The following is a 17,333-nucleotide window of genomic DNA, read 5'->3' as shown; positions in this document are numbered from 1 at the left end:
AATGATTAGCTTTGGCAAAGAGTGTGTGATTCTCAGTACCCCAGCATAGGAAGGGAATATGGTAATCTCTCTGGCTGGCACAGGAGGTGGGCCCTAGACTGAACCACAGTAGGTGTTTCTCGTATAAGTGAGTCAGTGAATGTTCTTGGTGGCTACTCTAATAAAACTCTCACTCAAATTTATACCATAAACTTCAGACTTATTTGCAAATCTCTTCTCTATCTTGTGGATAGAGAGACTGTTGAAACATCCAAATCAGCCCATCTTTCTTTCTCATCTAACCCTGCCACAGCTTCCCATAACTCACTCAATAAACAACAACCAAGTACTTTCCATGTATCAGCACTAAGCATCAGAAATACAGTAAAAATCAAAGCCACCAAATTATTTCTTCAGGAAGGTGACATTATAGTGAAGGCAACAGAGAGAGAGAGAGAGAGAGAGAGAGAGAGAGAGAGAGAGAGAGAGAGAGAGAGAGAGAAAGAGAGGTCTATCATCACAAATAAATGTTAAGATAGAAAAAATGCAGTGTTAGAAGGTACTATTTTAATGGTGTGCGTGCATGTGTGTGTGTGTGTGTGTGTGTGTAAAAGAGAAAGACAGAGGACAGAGAAAGACAGGGACAGACTAAGGACAGAACTCAGAAAATTATGCAGCTAGGCAAGCTCTTGACCATTGAGACACAAACCCAGCCAAATTTGCTATTTTAGATGTGATGTCCAGGAAAACTTTGGTTGGGGGAATGACACAGAAGCAGAATCCTGGTGGAAATGAGGGAGTGAGCTGTGTCTGAGGCTAGAGAGTAGAGTTAGTACAACATGTCTACATGTTTAAGAATCCATAAAAAAGACAGTACAGCCAGAACCCAGTGAACAAAAGAGGGTAATGAGAAATAAGATTAGACATGTAATGAGAGTTGTACTAGTTCATTTTTGTCAACTTGACACAAGATAGCATCACCTAGAAACAGGGAGCTTCAGCTGAGGATTTGTCTCCATCAGACTGGTTTGTGGGCATGTATGTGGGCATTTTCTTGATTGTCAACTGATGTGGGAGGGCCTAGCCACCCTAGGCAAGTGGTCCTGGGGTGTACAAGAAAGTGGGCAGAGCATGGCATGGAAAGAAAGCCAGTAAGCAGCATGGTCTTGGCTTCAGTCTCTGCCTCCAGGTTTCTGCCCTGAGTTCCTACTCTTGACATTCCTGATGACGAAATAAACCTTTTCCTCCCCAAGTTGCTTGTGGTCCATGTTTTATCACAGCAACAAAAGCAGACTAATACAAGGGACACTGAGCCTATCATAAAGACTTTGGCTTTTGCTCTGATTAGGATGAACATAGGAAGGATGTAACCTAACTTATCATCAATAGAACAGCTTCCAGCTTCCTTACCTGGCCTGAACCCTATACCACCACACCTAAACTAGACTACCTTCTGCTCACACTTCAACATTTAGCTCAGGTGTGTCTTTCCACACCTGCTTGCCTCCTTTGCGCATGTTGCCTTACATATATGCCCCTGCTTCATGTTACTGTAGGGCTCTGCAGTCATCTCTGCCTCTTGCAATTGCTTGTAACAGGCACTGTTAGCCCCCTTTATAGTGAAAAGAGGTAGAGTTGATGTAAATGTAACTTGAGGTCATACATAGGCTATTAAGTAAGAAAGCCAAATTGCAAACTCAAAGCTCAGAATACTCCCAATGATATTTCAGCACCTCTCCCAACCCTGTGCTGCTCCAGGCTCTCTACTCCTCGGTAATTCCTCTCTTGAGAACTTGCCCCATTTTGATTGCAAAGAGAAAAGTCGCAGGAATTGTAGGGTGGCAGTACAGCCTCCCATGGGAGAGACCGGCCAAAAACAAGGAGATGGCTTGAGGGGATGATTTTGCTATCATCCATGCCGCTCAAGAATCTGTGACTGCAGGAACCCCTCATATCAGAGCCCTTAAAACGCTTAGCAACAGGCCAATCACATGGAAACCACCCCCCCACACACACACACATACACACCTCACATATGGACAAGTATAATATCACAGACACATCCAAAGGACAACAAATCTAGAAACAAATATACACATCCATAGTCACACAGAAGTAGACATGAATACATGTAGACACAAACACACATTGCTTGCAGGACTATTCTTTAGGGAGAAATGAGAGCATCCTTTGTAGAGGGGGAGAATAAGCCATGCTACACAAATAACCGCAGAACAAAGTGGAAAGTTATCAGGGGTGGGGAATACAGGAAGTGATGGGGGAGTAAAGGAGAGAGATTCCTTCTGCTTGGGGGTGGCTGAGCAGAATAAAAATAAACTGGCACTTAACTATGCACCTACCCTGTGTCAGGCATTTTCCACACATTATTTAATCTGCATGGCAAACACAAGGAAAGAATTAGGATTCCTGTTTTACAGAGGAAGAAAACAGCTCTAAGAGGGAAACTGACTGACAAAGGTCACAGAGCTAGCAACTGGCAGGATAGGGATTCAGACCCAAAGCCTGTGCTGGCCCTCCTGCTGTCTTGAAGCCTTCCTGGGAGAGGAAGCTCATGGACTGTACTTTGCTTAGGAGGAGCTAGGCGAGATGAGAGTAGAGCAATTTTGTAAGTTAATGCTCTAAGATAGGGGAAGCAGGTTAGGATGCCTTCTAGACACTTGAGGTTGGTCTGCCCATGACAGAGGGTGGGGTGCAGACCCTTCCCAGATGCTACTACTGTTTGGTGGGGGGGTCTTTTCTCCCTCCCCCTTTTTATTGGTACTGCCCAGAGCCAGGAATTCAGCTGGGGAATGGGAATCAGAATGCAGTTGCCATGGAAATGAATGGAGACTGTTGCTATGGATACCATAAGATGAGGGCAAGAGGAAAGCAAGGTTGCTGAAAACTATCCCCATGACAACTTAGGTTGGAAAGGGAAGGGACCAGAAGTGAGATACAAGAAAACAAGGGGGTCAGGGTGTATAGATGGAACCAAGGGCTTTAGGTTCTAGAAGTAAAAGGCTAGGCAAAAATTGGAGCTGACAGAAAGAGAGACAGGAGCAGGGCCTTTTGCTATCCAGTCCAGTGCCACATAAAGTGTAATCCCAATTTCAGCCTGGATTAGCTAATAACTGAGGGCTAACCAGGCAAACAGTGGGAAAGCAGATTCTTGGAGCCCAAAGACCTGGGTTGGAATCCTGGATCTACTACCTGGATTTGCTACCCTAGAAAAATATTAGTTATAATTTATTCTTTTCACCAGGCCTAGCAACTGGGCAAAGTCTGACTTTCCTCACTGAAGGAGATACAACATAGGTGGGGAGATGAACTCAGTTGTAAAAGGTCTCAAAACTAAGTTAGTAGGGGAGCCAAGACTCGAAAGAAAACGTGAGCTCACAAGAGTGGTAGTATGGCTAAGTGGCAGAGCATTTGCCTAGCATCTCCAGTTTGGGGTTTGATCCCCATCTCCACATACACACAAAACAATGAGTCTGCATAGAAAAGTTTCTGCTCTTCCTGTCCTCTTGTGCAGTGGAGACCTTGACTATCCATCTCTCCATTTCTTCCCAGAATGGCACACAACGGACTACCAACAGACTAGACCCTAAGGTAAATATTTGTGGAGCAGTAAGTGAGGACGCAGGAAAGGCTGACGTTAGATGGGAAAAGTTCTTGCATTTAAGAACAATGATTCATGGATTTGTTCAGTCCACAGAGTTGGAGTGAACTTTGCAAACAAGTGTTAAGAACCATCCAACCCCATAGATGCAAGTGAAGCTCAGGCAGCGAAAGTGACTTTCTTTCGAAAACTTCCCTATCTCCTAGGTAAAAGTTGCACTTTGAGCTACAAATACCCATGCCACCCCCACCACTTCCTATTTCCTCTCACTCTGCTCAATATGTTACAAACAGGGAACAACAATAGGCTACTTGCAATTCCCATATAGCAAGCTTATCCATCACCTTTCTGCATTCAAAGACTTGCTTTATTTTTCTTGTCCAAAATGTCTTTTCTCCTTTTTACCCTTGGACTTAACTGGCCTAGATGAGCTCATCTTCATTTTGTATACCCTGAACAGGCAGAAGCTCCAGCCAAGAGAATTCTGACTCACTCTTGCCCCACCAGAACCCGACAGGATCAGGTACTGTCTCCTCTGTGTCTCATGCTCACCCACCTCATGGTGGCCCTTCCCACCAATCTCTCTTGAAATATGCATTACCCACTCTTGATCCCCATATCTGTTTTCCTTTTAAACAAACAAACAAAAAAAAAGATTTATTTATTTTATATGAGTACACTGTAGCTGTCTTCAAACACACCAGAAGAAGTATCAGATCCCATTACAGATGGTTGTGAGCCACTATGTGGTTGCTCGGAATTGAACTCAGGACCTCCAGAAGAGAAGTCAGTGCTCTTAACTGCTGAGCCATCTCTCCAGCCCCCCTCCCCCCACATCTGTTTTCCAAGAGTAATGGCTTGGCATGATTCACTTTCATGGAGCTACCATGCACAGGTCAGGGCCTAGCATATCTTGCTCATCTTGTCCCCTAAATCTACAGGTAACATGTCTGTATGTGTATCACCATCTGTCTGATAACTGTTACCCTAAGAGCTACACCCCCATGTTTAAAAGCCAACCATATCCTACCCCATGATTAAATTCACTGGGCACATACATGGAAGCTTCCAGGTACAGAGAACAAGACTTCACACAGAAATCTCATATTCTCAGGATTCCTCAGGCCCAGTCTCACATAATCACACTTCCTTAGATATACAGCAGCTTATGTAGTCTCTCACTACTGTAAGACCTGTCTAGCCTCACACATGTGCACATAGAGACACAGACACATGGAGGCATATTTTTCTCACAACAGATATAGGCCTGCTCCCTTTCTACAGCATAGCCCGCTCTGGTCTAGCCAATTCGGTTGCCTGAACAGGTGTCAAGCACTCTTACAGTTTCCAGTCTGTTCTTGACTTGACCTCTTCCTTCATTCAGTTAACCCCTGCCCACTTCCTTCTATCTCCACTCAAATAAAATATAGATGATGTTCTCCTGGCCACAGGTCATCTAGATTCACATATCCTGGAGAGACATTTGAGCACGGTAATTACTTGCCATTCCCCAACTTGACCCTGGTGCATGCCAGTGGGTATTTTCCCCCCATGTGGTCCCTATCCCCTGAAATGTCTTCTCGCCTCTTGCCACCTAACTAGATCTTTCCTAATATCTGATACCCAATTTTTATCCATCTTCTTCCAGCAAGCCCCCTGGATCCTATCACTCCCCACCCACATTTCCATTTCCTAACATAAACACATCATGGAAGGGGAAGCACAAAATCACAAAGGCCCCTGTCTTCTCTCCCCCGAGTACCCTTAAAAGCAATGGTTCTCAGCCTTCCTAATGCTGTGACCCTTTAATACAGTTCCTCATGTTGTGGTGACCCCCAACCATAAGATTATTTTGTTGCTACTTCAGAACTGTAATTTTGCAACTGTTATGAATCATGATGTAAATATCTGATATGAGAACCACTGCTTTAAAGAGTCTTAGCTTTCATCCAGGTCAAGGAAGTGTTTGCAGTTTTGTTGGGGAAATGGCTTCCTCTCGGAGATCCTAAAGCTGCAGTATCAGAACCAAGGACTCCTAATAACACAGAATATTAAAATCATATCATCAGATTTTTAAGTGGTAAAATTATGAAATCTAAAATCATAGGATTGGGGAATCCAAGTATCATAACACTGTAGAAAGAGAAATCACAGAACTGCATGAAATATGTCCCAGAATCATAGTATCTTCAAAGCTCATAATTACAGCTTTTTAAAATAGTAGCATCTCAGATTCTGAATGTCAGAGCTAGAAGAATTCTGGTGACTCTGGTCAAACCACTCTCCCAATTTTCTAGACGAGTAAACTATGTATTGCAGAAGTCAAGGGCCATGTCCAAGATTAGCCAGTTCAAAAATGCCCCAGGCTAGTGCACTAAAGAAGGCAATAGGTGTGCTCCTGTTAGGAGACAGTCACACATTTATTTTTTGAATGACTTTTAGGCGTTGACAAGCCACAAATCAAACCCTGCTCTGTCTTCCAGCCCTTTACTAGCTCTGGAGAGGAAAGAAGGCAAAGTTCTGGTGGGGATGGAGACAGGGAGATGGGGAAGGGTGGAACATACATCAGACAGAGAGAAGAGATCAGCTTTTATTGATGGAAATTTCTTTATACATAGCAACACACATGCTGAAAGGCCTTTTCCTCCTAATCATGTTTACAGAGCGCTATAGGAGTGATAGGGGTTGGGGAGAGGGTATGAGGTGAGGCCTTCAAGCAGTGGAGGAAATGGCAGCTATGGCCACAGCAAGGGAATGAGTGACGGGGAACTAGGCAGGCTGGGTTCCTGCTCCCGTCTGGTCCTCTGAGCCCTAGGCACCCTGCATCTCTGTTTGTGCTCACAGAGAACAGAGGTAGGTCCTTGGGGTGTCATTTGGAGACCTCTCCAGTAGTAACAAGCTCCAGGGTGCCTGGGTATATGGGTGCAAGAGGGTCCAGGTTGCAAGCTTCAAGCTCCAAGCTCTGCTTCTCCCACATATTAGTAAAATCTAGGACTCTAGCTCTTTAATTCTGGGGCTAGAGCCTAGGGGAGACAGCAGGGGCGGGGAAGAATTCCAAGAAGGAAGTTGGGGGAAGTAAGAGCATGATGCTTGCCCATCTGGTTCCTGAAGCAGGGGACAGGGTCCCTTGAGGGATCCATAGAGGCAGGGGTGGGGGCTGGTTAAGGCTTTTGCTTCTGCATAGAAAATGGCCCTTGTCCTCTCAGTTACCGAGAGGAGGGACTACTGCATTCGGAGGCCGGACAGCAGAACTGGTGAGCGTCTTCCTCTTCCTCTTCCTCAGTTTCCTCCTCCTCCTCCTCCTCTTCCCTGGGGCCAGGAAGGGCAGGGTAGAGGCCACAGGCAGGGGTGACAGAGAGAGGCAGAGACATTAGTTTGCAGAGAAGGGGAGATACATGAAAGGGCCAGAACTGGGAGGTTGGGCTAGGATGGGGGTCCAAATGGGGTAGCCAGTGAGACATATTATCCAAGGCCACATCCAACTCAGTCTTCAAGAAAGGAATAGCCCTCCCCAACCCAGCCTTAATCTTAGGGTTACCTTCCCAGTATAGAAACACAATTTCTGACTCTGATAGTTGCCCAACCTTAATTATCCTATAAATAATAGTGACCTGTTTTATGTTAGAACTTAGTATACATTATCTCATCTAACCCCTGCAACAACTTTGCAAAAGGATTATTTTGGAAATGATGCTTAACCTCAGAGACATTAGATAAATTGGGCATAAAATACAATCAGAATTTAATCCAGAGTTCTTAGAGCTTCAGGTCTCACACTCCATCCTTCCAGGTTTTGCATTAGAAATCCACTCTGTCCTTATGGGACAAGGATTTGTATTTCATTAAGACTCAAGGTCAGCAAAAACAAGAAGATGCTTAGAAATAAAGCATGGGAAGTGTACAGCTTTAGAAGTAAAAAGACCTGAGTTCATGGCTTAGGGATGTAGCCCAACGTAGAGCCTAGCATAGGAAAGGCCCTAGGTTACACTCCTAGAACCACAAAAAAGAAAAGAAAAAAGAAAAAAAAAGGAAAAAAAGAAAAGGAGAGGAGAGGAGAGGGAAGAAAAGAAAAGAGAAGATTTGGGCCTAGACCCAGGCTTTACAAGTGTTTCCATGTTATGTGGCCTTGGGCATTGTATTGCCCCTCTCATTTGTAAAATGGGACTTATGGTTTTAACTCCCAGGACTGTTGTGAGGCCTAGGACATCAAATCCCTAGCAAACATTCACAATGGAAACAACAACAATGGGGTTTTGTTAATTGTTTCTAAATCTCATTTCTAAGAGGCCAGACTGCATATGGCAGTCACTAGAGTGGAGTTATAGTACCATGGAGTGTATGGACGGACAGTAGGGCTGGGAGGGGGTCAGATGCCTCATAAGTAAAAAGGTGGGTCTTCTGAGGGACAATCAGGGAAATGGCAACATCCCATTCCCAGACTCAGTTAAGACAATGTAAGAAGTATGGAATTCAGGAAAGAAGAGGATCAGGAAGAGATGAGGAGGAAAAACGACAAGCAGGGGAAGGCACTGTGGTCCACCTGGCAGACAAGCACACACATGAATACACATACACACGTACACACACCCTTCTCCAACTTGGAGATCCCTCTGACACACTGTTCCATACACTGAATCAGCAAAATCACATAAACCAGGTTTCAAAGCCCTGAGCCTTTGTTTCCCACTCCTCATCTCTACAACATGACAGAATGCCATAGTTCTTAAGGTTGTCATCAGAAAAGAATGACAGTCCAGTCTCACTGTGCATTTCCCTATTAGCAAGGACAGCTCCTGTTCTCTCTCTCCCTTGGACAACCTCCTCCTCCTTACTTTTAAAGCCTCCTTAAAAGTTCACTCTAAGCACATATCTGCTCACATATTCATCTTGGCTCTTCATTATCTGCTGGATAAAGTTGAAACTCCAAGTTGCCATTGAAGGCTCCCTCATCATGTGGTCTCACCTGGCTTTTCTGGACAAATTAACTCAAACAGGCCTTACTTTCAATACCAGCCCCACCACCTACCACCTCAGTAAGTTGGAATCCATTTCTTAACTAGCCTGGGACTCATTTTCCTTATCTGCAAAATAAGGAACTATCTATCCCATAGGGTATGGTAGGACTAAACAAATTCAGGGACAGTGTGGTACTTAACACATGGTAACATTATTATGGCCACCATTGCCAGTGGTATCCACGTTGTTATACTCACTCATGCTGAACTGTCAACAAATGAGTTCATGATTCCATCTGTATGCCCAGCCTTTTCACTTCTCTGTGCCTTGGCCGATTCTGTCACACTGAATTTCATGCACCTGATTCAATGCTGTGTCCTAAGAGCCATCCTCCCTGACTCCCAGATATACGTTATTCTTTGCTTCTACCTGGCTCCAGCATTTATGTGCTTGGTCAGGGCTCTTTGTTGATTTCTTTGAACTTCTTGATGCATTCCTTTTTCCAATCTCAATGCACTTATATGCCTACTACCACTACTACTTCCCCTCTCGGAGAGAAAAAGGGGTCTCCTATACTATATAAGACCAGTTTCCATCTGGGCTCTGGGGCCTTTCCCTGCTCTCTCATCCACACAACCATCCCTTCTTTCTCCCACATTCTCAACTGCTCCCTCTTTGTTGCCTCCCTTCCTGTCCTCAATTATAGAAGCTCAAGTCTTTCCCATCTGGGAATCAAAACCCTCTACCTGCCTCCACATCTCCCTCTGTCCCTCTTTCTTCTTCACAGCTAAGCTTCTTGAGAAATGTGTCTACACTGGCCATCTCCATCTCAGTACCTCCTACGAGTTCGGCAACCCACTGCAATCTGCCTCTTGCAGTCATCATTGCATGGAAAATGGTTTTTAGAAAGGTTGCCCAGGACTTCCTCATAGTTGAAACAATATATTCACTTCTACCCTGGACTTAACTCCTCCTGGCCACAAGATTTAATACCCTTAGCAAGGCCACTTTCTTCCTTGGTGAGCCCCATCACAGTTTATTTTCTTGCTATTTCTCTGGCCCAGCCCTCTACCTCTTCTTGAACCCACTCTTCATGTTGGTACTCTTCCCCAGTTCTTCCTTCATATTCTCTTTCATGTCACTTCCCTTTAGTGATGTTATTCCATTTCGTAACTTCAGGTATGGTTCTAGCACAGATCTTTCTGCTAGATCTAGGCTAGCCTGTCCACCCTGTCCAGCCTGTCCAATCCTTGGATGCCAGAGGGACCTCTCCTACAACCTTATCAGTGCAAGCCTTGCCTTTCGAATCTCCCACCTTAGTGAAAACTATTGCCTTACACCTAGTCACCTGTGCCCAAAACACACCTTGGAGTTACCCTGCCAGGCAGGTCCACCATTTGACATTTTGACATGATGACACCTCCACAGTTTATACTTCAAAACTGTAAGATCATGTTACAAGGGAAAAATGCAAAGGTCTCAACAATGTTTTAGGTAAGTTTAACATTTTGTGTTAGACCAAGTTCATAGCTACTATTAGTCAAATGTGGCCTACAAATTGGAGATTGGACACACATGCTTGATTCTTCCTGCTTCCTTAGCAAGTCAGAGTGACTGATTGGAAGTTGCTCATTCTACCTCCTAAATAGCTCTAACATTTCTGTATATAATCAGCTGCTGGAACCTTATCTTCTATTCCTTTTGCCCCTTATTCAACCTTTCTCAAATCACATCATTCTTTCCACTGTTCTTTAAACACACACACACCATCTGGAATATCACCTAAATTTGTGTACAGCTTCACTGCCTGACTTCCATCAAGCCTCTGATCAACAATTCATCATTAAAGAGTTAACTCCTTAAAAGACACACCAACATCCTATACCCCTTCACCACACACATCCTGTTATTTGTTATTTGTCTTATCTAGAGTAAGACCCATCAGGGCAGGCATCTGCCCTGCTCAGTGCTCCATTGCTCATGCCTAGACTAGTGCTTTAGTAATTATTAATGCAATAAGTGGCTGCATTGCTAAGCCTGAAGATTCCAACTTACTGTGAACTCCATTCTCAATCATGTCGACCTCTTCCTCCATCTTTCTTTCCACCCCAAGTCTCTGACTCTGGTACTTTCTTCTGCCAATCACTTCCCAGTCAATCACCTCTTCTCTATGTTTACTGTTACTTTCTTGGTTTCTCTTCTCTTGGATGACCTGTATTAGCCTCTTCCCAAATCTCCCTTCCTTCTAAAATGTTAATTTGACAATGACACTTTCCTACTCAAGAACTGAACAAACCTCCCCAGCTGTCTACCCCCCCTTGAAAAAAAATGATAATCTTCCCTATACTCTCCCCAGACAACTGCCTCTGCTCCACTAATATTTTTAATTTGCTCTTTCTCATCTCCAAACTCTGTGTAGACCCTCAGAGCATCCTCCATCTTCTATCTTTAGCCTCCCTTTTTTGAAACAGGGTTACTCTGTGTAGCTCTGGCTGTCCTGGAACTCGCTTTGTAAACCAGGCTGGCCTTGAACTCACAGAGATCTGCCTGCCTCTGACTCCCTAGTGCTGGGATTAAACTTGTGCACCACCACCAAGAAGCTATCTTTAGCTCTTGACATCATTATGGATCTTGAGTAACTAGCTTAGATGTTACTTTCTTTGGAAAACTTTGACTCACAACTCAGAGGTAATATCCCCCTCTCTCCATCTCCCTGTTCTCTAATCTACAGGAAAATAAGTGTCTCTGGTGTTACTTGGGATCTCTAAGAACAAGGACTATGGTAGAAGTTAGTGATTAGGCATGAGACCAAGGAATTTGGATAGTGGGTGAGCATCGATCAATAGAGGCTCTTGTTTTTTGTACTGTTATCCTGGACTGATCTATTATCTGCTCTCTGTCATCCTGTTAATGTCTACTCCATTCTCAATCAATCTCTGTCTTCCTGCCCCTCACCTTTGCTATCTATAATAGTTTATACCACCAAACAGTTGAATTGAAGCTTATTAACAACTCTCAAAGGAACTGGATTCTAAACTTTGAAGTTAAAATGCCTCTAAATGAATGATGCCCACCAGAGTTACGCAATGTACTAACTGCTTGATGCTATGTTTTCTATGACAATACAAAGTCAGACCTCACACTGGCCTCTGTGTACACAATCCACTTTTTGAAGACAAGGCTTTCTGAATCTCTGGCTGAGCTTTAACTCTCCATATAGTCAAAGATGGTTTCCTGATCCTTCTGCATCTACCTCCCAAGTGCTAAGATTACAGGTGTGTGCCACCTTGCCACAATTCATTTATTACATGGACTGGTGATAGGACAGTTCTAAAATACAAATTTTTATCAAATTATACTCTCATTTCAGATTCTTTCATGTGATAGTTTGTTACCAAACAAATTTGGCTCTCAACCTTTCTGAGGGGATACAGATCCCTTTATGCATTCAATGAAAGCCACAAACTGTCTTCCTCATAAAATTATGTGCATATAGTTATAGACATGTAGCATTTGGATCCAATTTCAGGAGGTTCGTGGGCCTCATGAAGCCATACACTCTACTTTCTTGCTCTATCTAAAAACATCCAGTTCTTTTGCATATGCTATTTCTTCTGCCTTGAATATTCTTCAGTAGTTAACCCATCTGGCTAATTCTTACTTATTCTTTAAGTCCCAGAACGTAGGGTAAATTTATCTGTGCCGGCCCTAGAGAAAGGGATGGATCCCTTCCTTTGAGCTCCTATTCTCTACCCTCTACATCTTGTTTTCTTTTCTGTCACAGGCCTTCACCATCTTCCCCCAACTAACCGTGGATTCGGGGAGGATAACAACCATTACCTTCCATAGGCAGTACTCTGTATCTACTGAAATAAGAACCAATGACAACAACTCTACACATTATGTTTCAGGTACTCAGTGATATGAATTCTGAATGCACTCATTTGAATGAGATCATCTACTTCTTAGTCACTAAAATCCATGATGCTGTTCATAGTATTCTGTCTTTTTCAACAGAGAAGACAATAGATTAAGAGATGTGTGAAGTTGTTCAAGTAGCAGAATTTGGACAGAGATTGCCATGGATACCACAGCAAATAGTGGTATACTGTACCCTACTGCTCTGGATTCTACGATTACAAGAGAGTATCATCAAAAGAAGAGGATCAAGAACTAGGACCAGAGATCTGGACCTGGGTTCCATTTTTCAAGATACCTCTTATTCTAATTCCCACAGAGGTCCTACCAAGGCCAGCCACCCGACATTCTCCTTATATATCCTCTTCTTTCCCAAAATCCTGCCTGCTATGGTCAGGGCCAGCCTTTGTTTCAAAATAGTTGTCACACATTTACAATGTTGCACACTTTGTTAGTAGGAAAACAAGATCTGAGTACTCTTTCCTAGTCTTTAGTTGACAGTCACCCTGCAGTTTCACATGTACCATCCCCAATCCTAAAAACAGCCCCAAGAGGCAAGTAGGCATTAGCTTCATGACTAGATTGGGGAAAGAGAGGCCCAGAAGCTAAATGACTTGCCCCAAGTCACAGAAAGGTAAATGGAAAAAGTTGAACTTGAATAAGCTGACTCAACTACTTTTCCCCAGTGAAGTCATTATGCTTGGAAGAGTTAAAAAGACAAGGCATCATCATGAAGGAGGAGGATGAAAGAGAATAGTTATGTTTTTTTCAACTCATTACAAATGTCACCTATAGGAAGCCTTTCCTAGGAGCCAGATGGAGTTACATGCCTCTATTCTGGCAGCCAGCTCAGCATAATTCAGTCTCATTCCAAAGTACACTGTGCCTCTTTTCTGCCTGCTAGACTAGAACTCCCTGAAAGCAGGACCAGATATACTCCATTCCAAAAGAGCAGCACGCACACTTAACCACTGAGTCATCTCTCCAGTCCCAAGAATGTATAGCTTATTTAAAGTGAAGATAAAAGTTATTTTCATTGCTTTAAGTGTATAGACTAAGTAAAGGTAAAGGTTAGTCACAAATCCTGTCTTTATTTAAAGTATACATTATATAACTTTTTAATTAAGAGCTGGAGAAATGGCTCAGTGGTTAAGAGCCTGCTCTTCCAGAGGGCCGGAGTTCTATTCCCAGAACCCTTATCATCTTTAACTCTAGTTCCAAGGCATCTGCTACCCTCTTCTGGCCTCAATGGGCACTAAACATGCAAGTGGTGCTCAGACACGCAAATAAAACACCCATGCACATGAAATCAATTAATTCATTAAAAAAATTAGAAGACGTGGTCCAAGAGTAGCATTTGAGGCAGGAGGAATGACTTATGTATTAAGAGCATGCTAAGGACTAAAGTTTGACCCTTAGCACACATATCAGAAGCTCCTAACCTCCTAGATCTCCAGCTCCAGAGGCTTTCACCTGCAAGCACCTGGTCTACATAGTGACTTCCAGGACAGCCAGAGCTCTGTAGTAAGAGCCTGTCTTAAAACAAAACAAAACAAAACAAACAACAATAATAACAAAGACACGTGCACTCCCGTGCATATACCCATATACCAAAACACACACACACACACACACACACACACACACACACACACAGCTATTCTACAAGGGTATTTAATAAGAAATTTCACAATAGAGCTCATGTTTGAAATTTGAATTGGATGTTTTAGGAAAAGTTCTGTCTGGCTATCTAGGCTTTCTGCCACAAAATCCTCAGAAAAATCTTGCTCCAAGACATGGTTTTCAGCTTGGAAGAATATGCACACTCATGATTCCCATGCTATCACTATCATGATATCTACTATCACAAGCCTGTGATGTCATCACTCAGGAGGCTGAAGCAGGAGAATCAGAGTTTCAGACCAGCTGGTGCTGACAGTCAGACACTATCCTATAAATCCAAAAAGGAAAAGAGAAATCCTCCCGGAAACTGACAAACTGGCTCCATAAAACAAACAAACAAAAAACTTTATTAATCTGTACTGCAATCAAGGTATCTAAGAGGCTGTTTTTTCACTATCCTTCTGATCTTTTAACATTTTTATACCTAAAAACAGTTTGTTATGGTTTCACCTTAGTTTGTTAACCAGGGATATGGTTAACATACTTATTAGGCAATTATTTATTTTATTGTTGAATCATCAAATCATGTTTCAACATTTTATTTTACTTTATTTGATACAGGATCTTACTCTATATAGTACAGGCTGTCCCAGAACTCACTATTTAGCACAAGCTAGTCTCAAACATACAGTTCCTTTTGTCGCAGCTTCCTGAATGGTAGGATTACAGTTGAAAGCTACCATGCCCAATCTAATTCTCCATTTGCAATGTGTTTGGTATCTTTTTCTTACTGACTTCCAGGAGACTATATAGATTAAGACAGAGATACAACATTTTACCTGATATCTATGTAGTAAAGATACTTTCTAGTGCCTTGTTATTTATGTCTTAACTTGTATACATTAATTATCTTTCTCCACACAGAAGTTTTACATGTTAATGCAGAAAAAATATTACTCTATTTTATAGCTCCTATTTTGGCTGCTGCTGCGGTTGTTGTTGTTGTTGTTTGAAAAGGGATCTGGGATCTCACTATGTTGCTCCTGCTAGCCTTGAACTCCTGACCTCACGAAATCCTTCTGCTTCAGCCTCCTGAGTATCTGGGAATGCTGGCATGCACCATCACAGTTGGCTTGACTAGTAGGCTTTATTTTCCTTGTTGTTGCTGTTGTTTTTTCAAGACAGGGTCTCACTATGTAGCTTTGGTTGTCCTACATACTCACTCTGCAGACTAGGCTGGCTTTAAACTGACAGAGATCCACCTGCCTATGCCTCCTGAGGGCTGGGATTAAAGGCTTGCATACTACTCAGGGTCTTAAAGCTTCACTTTGGGGCTAGCGAGATGGCTCAGCGGTTAAGAGCACCGACTGCTCTTCTGAAGGACCTGAGTTCAAATCCTAGCAACCACATGGTGGCTCACAACCATCTGTACAGCTACAGTGTACTCATATACATAAAATAAATAAGTAAATCCTTTTTTAAAAAGCATCATATTGCAAGGCTACCTGAATATTATAATTAAAATATTCAAGATTTCTTTCTTGTAATTCTATAACCATGTCTTCATACGTATCACTGATCTGAAATGCCTTCTTTATCACAAATGAACTTCCCATTTCAACATATGGGTTTTCATCTAAACTCCCCATTTATATATTCCTCTATTTCTGGGAGGATATAATATTTGTAATTACTGTAGTCTTAAATTTTTTTAGATTTATTTATTTTATTATTTTATGTGTATTGCACATTACACGTATGCCTTGTGCCTGTGGAGATCAGAGGAGGGTTATCAGATCCCCTAGAACTGGAATTCTGGATAGTTGTGAGTCACCACATGGGTGCTGGGAATTGAACCCAGGCCCTCTGTGAGAGCAAACAGTGCCTTTACCTGTTGAGCCATCTTTCTAGTCCATTAATGTGTACTTCTATGGTAAGGTTTGTGTCCATTTAATAGGTAAATCTCCTACATTATTCCTCTCTTTCAAAAATTTCTTAATTATATGCTTTTTCAAAGGAACTTCAAAGTGCAATTGCTCAATACCATTGAAAATATCATTGAAATTTTCATGCCAATTGCATTGAACATTTTGATCAAATTGGGGGAAAATATCCTTGTTCATCATATTGAAAACCTTTTCATCCTCAAATAGAAGATAATCCTTGATATAGTCAAGGCTTCAATAAAAATTTACAGCCCTTTACAAAATATATTTCCTGTTTCATATAAGTTTCTAGGGAGTTTGTAAATTGCTTTTACTATTGTAAATAGTATTTTTTCTTTTTTCTTTTAATTTTTTTCAAGACAGGATTTCTCTGTGTAACAGCCCTGGCTGTCCTAGAGCTAGCTCTGTAGATCAGGGTTGCCTCAAACTCACAGAGATTTGCCTGCCTCTGCTGGAATTAAAGGTGTAAGCCACCACTGCCCTGCAAAAGTATCTTTTGCTATTCTGTCATTTAGATGCTACTGGTATTCAGAGATGCTAATGCTTTGGGTACATATTTTTGCTCTGTATGAACCTACCACACTGGAAGTTCTTAGTTATTGAAGGAAGCTTTCATTTTATTCTCTTTGATTAGATAATCATATCTTCAGATAATGCTAATTATGATTCATTTTAATATTTACACTACTCATTTCTTTCTAGATACCATTGTTTATCATTGTAATGAAATGTATACATGTATGAAATCATCATATAACAAATACAATAAAAGTTATTTTTAAAATCCCAGTTTAAAATTTTGAAAAATTATTAAATAATAGTGATAGCAATCATTCTTACTTTGTTCTTGAATTTAATGAAAATGTATTAAGTGATTTTCATTGTTACATTTGATTGTCTCTGATTTCTGATAAAAACAAACTACCAATTTAAGGAAATTTTCACTAATTTCTAGCTTAGTGTATTAACTATCTTTTGCTATGTAATAAGTTATTCCATTGTAGCAAGAGAATATCAGAACATTTTCTAGCATTCATAAAAATGATCTTTCCTATAAAAGAAAAACCATTGTAATAAATTACAATAGCAGAGTTCCTAACATTTATCACTATCATTACTATTTTAATGTAGATGGGTGTTTTGCTTGCCTGGTGCCTGCAGAGGCCAGAAATCTCCTAGAAGTGGGGTTACAGAAGTTTGTGAGAAGTTTGCCTTGCTATGGGAAACCTAACCCAGGTCCTCTGGAAGAGCAAATATTCTTTTTTTGTTTTGTTGTTGTTGTTGTTGTTTTT

At 41.9% G+C, this 17,333-nt stretch overlaps 1 protein-coding gene and 2 long non-coding RNA genes across 3 annotated transcripts in view; 1 reads left to right on the top strand and 2 right to left on the bottom strand.

Moving 5' to 3' along the window:
- LOC116098295 (IQ motif and SEC7 domain-containing protein 2) overlaps positions 1 to 17,333 on the bottom strand; it is a gene marked incomplete at its 3' end in the record, with an annotated part of 84,735 nt that overhangs the window by 23,498 nt on the left and 43,904 nt on the right. The gene's annotated exons all lie outside the window — the stretch shown is intronic.
- On the top strand, positions 2,862 to 4,195 carry LOC116089869. The gene is made up of 3 exons (XR_004118494.1): positions 2,862 to 2,904; positions 3,550 to 3,588; positions 4,059 to 4,195. It is a non-coding gene; the product is annotated as an uncharacterized LOC116089869 (long non-coding RNA).
- LOC116089860 overlaps positions 6,171 to 17,333 on the bottom strand; it is a 15,496-nt gene continuing 4,333 nt past the window's right edge. The window contains exon 3 of the long non-coding RNA XR_004118491.1: positions 6,171 to 6,907. This is a non-coding gene — a long non-coding RNA (uncharacterized LOC116089860). The remainder of the gene's footprint in view (positions 6,908 to 17,333) is intronic.

The sequence above is a fragment of the Mastomys coucha genome, chromosome X, assembly GCF_008632895.1.
Source record: "Mastomys coucha isolate ucsf_1 chromosome X, UCSF_Mcou_1, whole genome shotgun sequence".
NCBI classification, from domain to species: domain Eukaryota; kingdom Metazoa; phylum Chordata; class Mammalia; order Rodentia; family Muridae; genus Mastomys; species Mastomys coucha.
The sequence above is the reverse complement of the archived record's forward strand: the minus strand, read 5'-3'. Positions and strand labels throughout refer to the sequence as shown.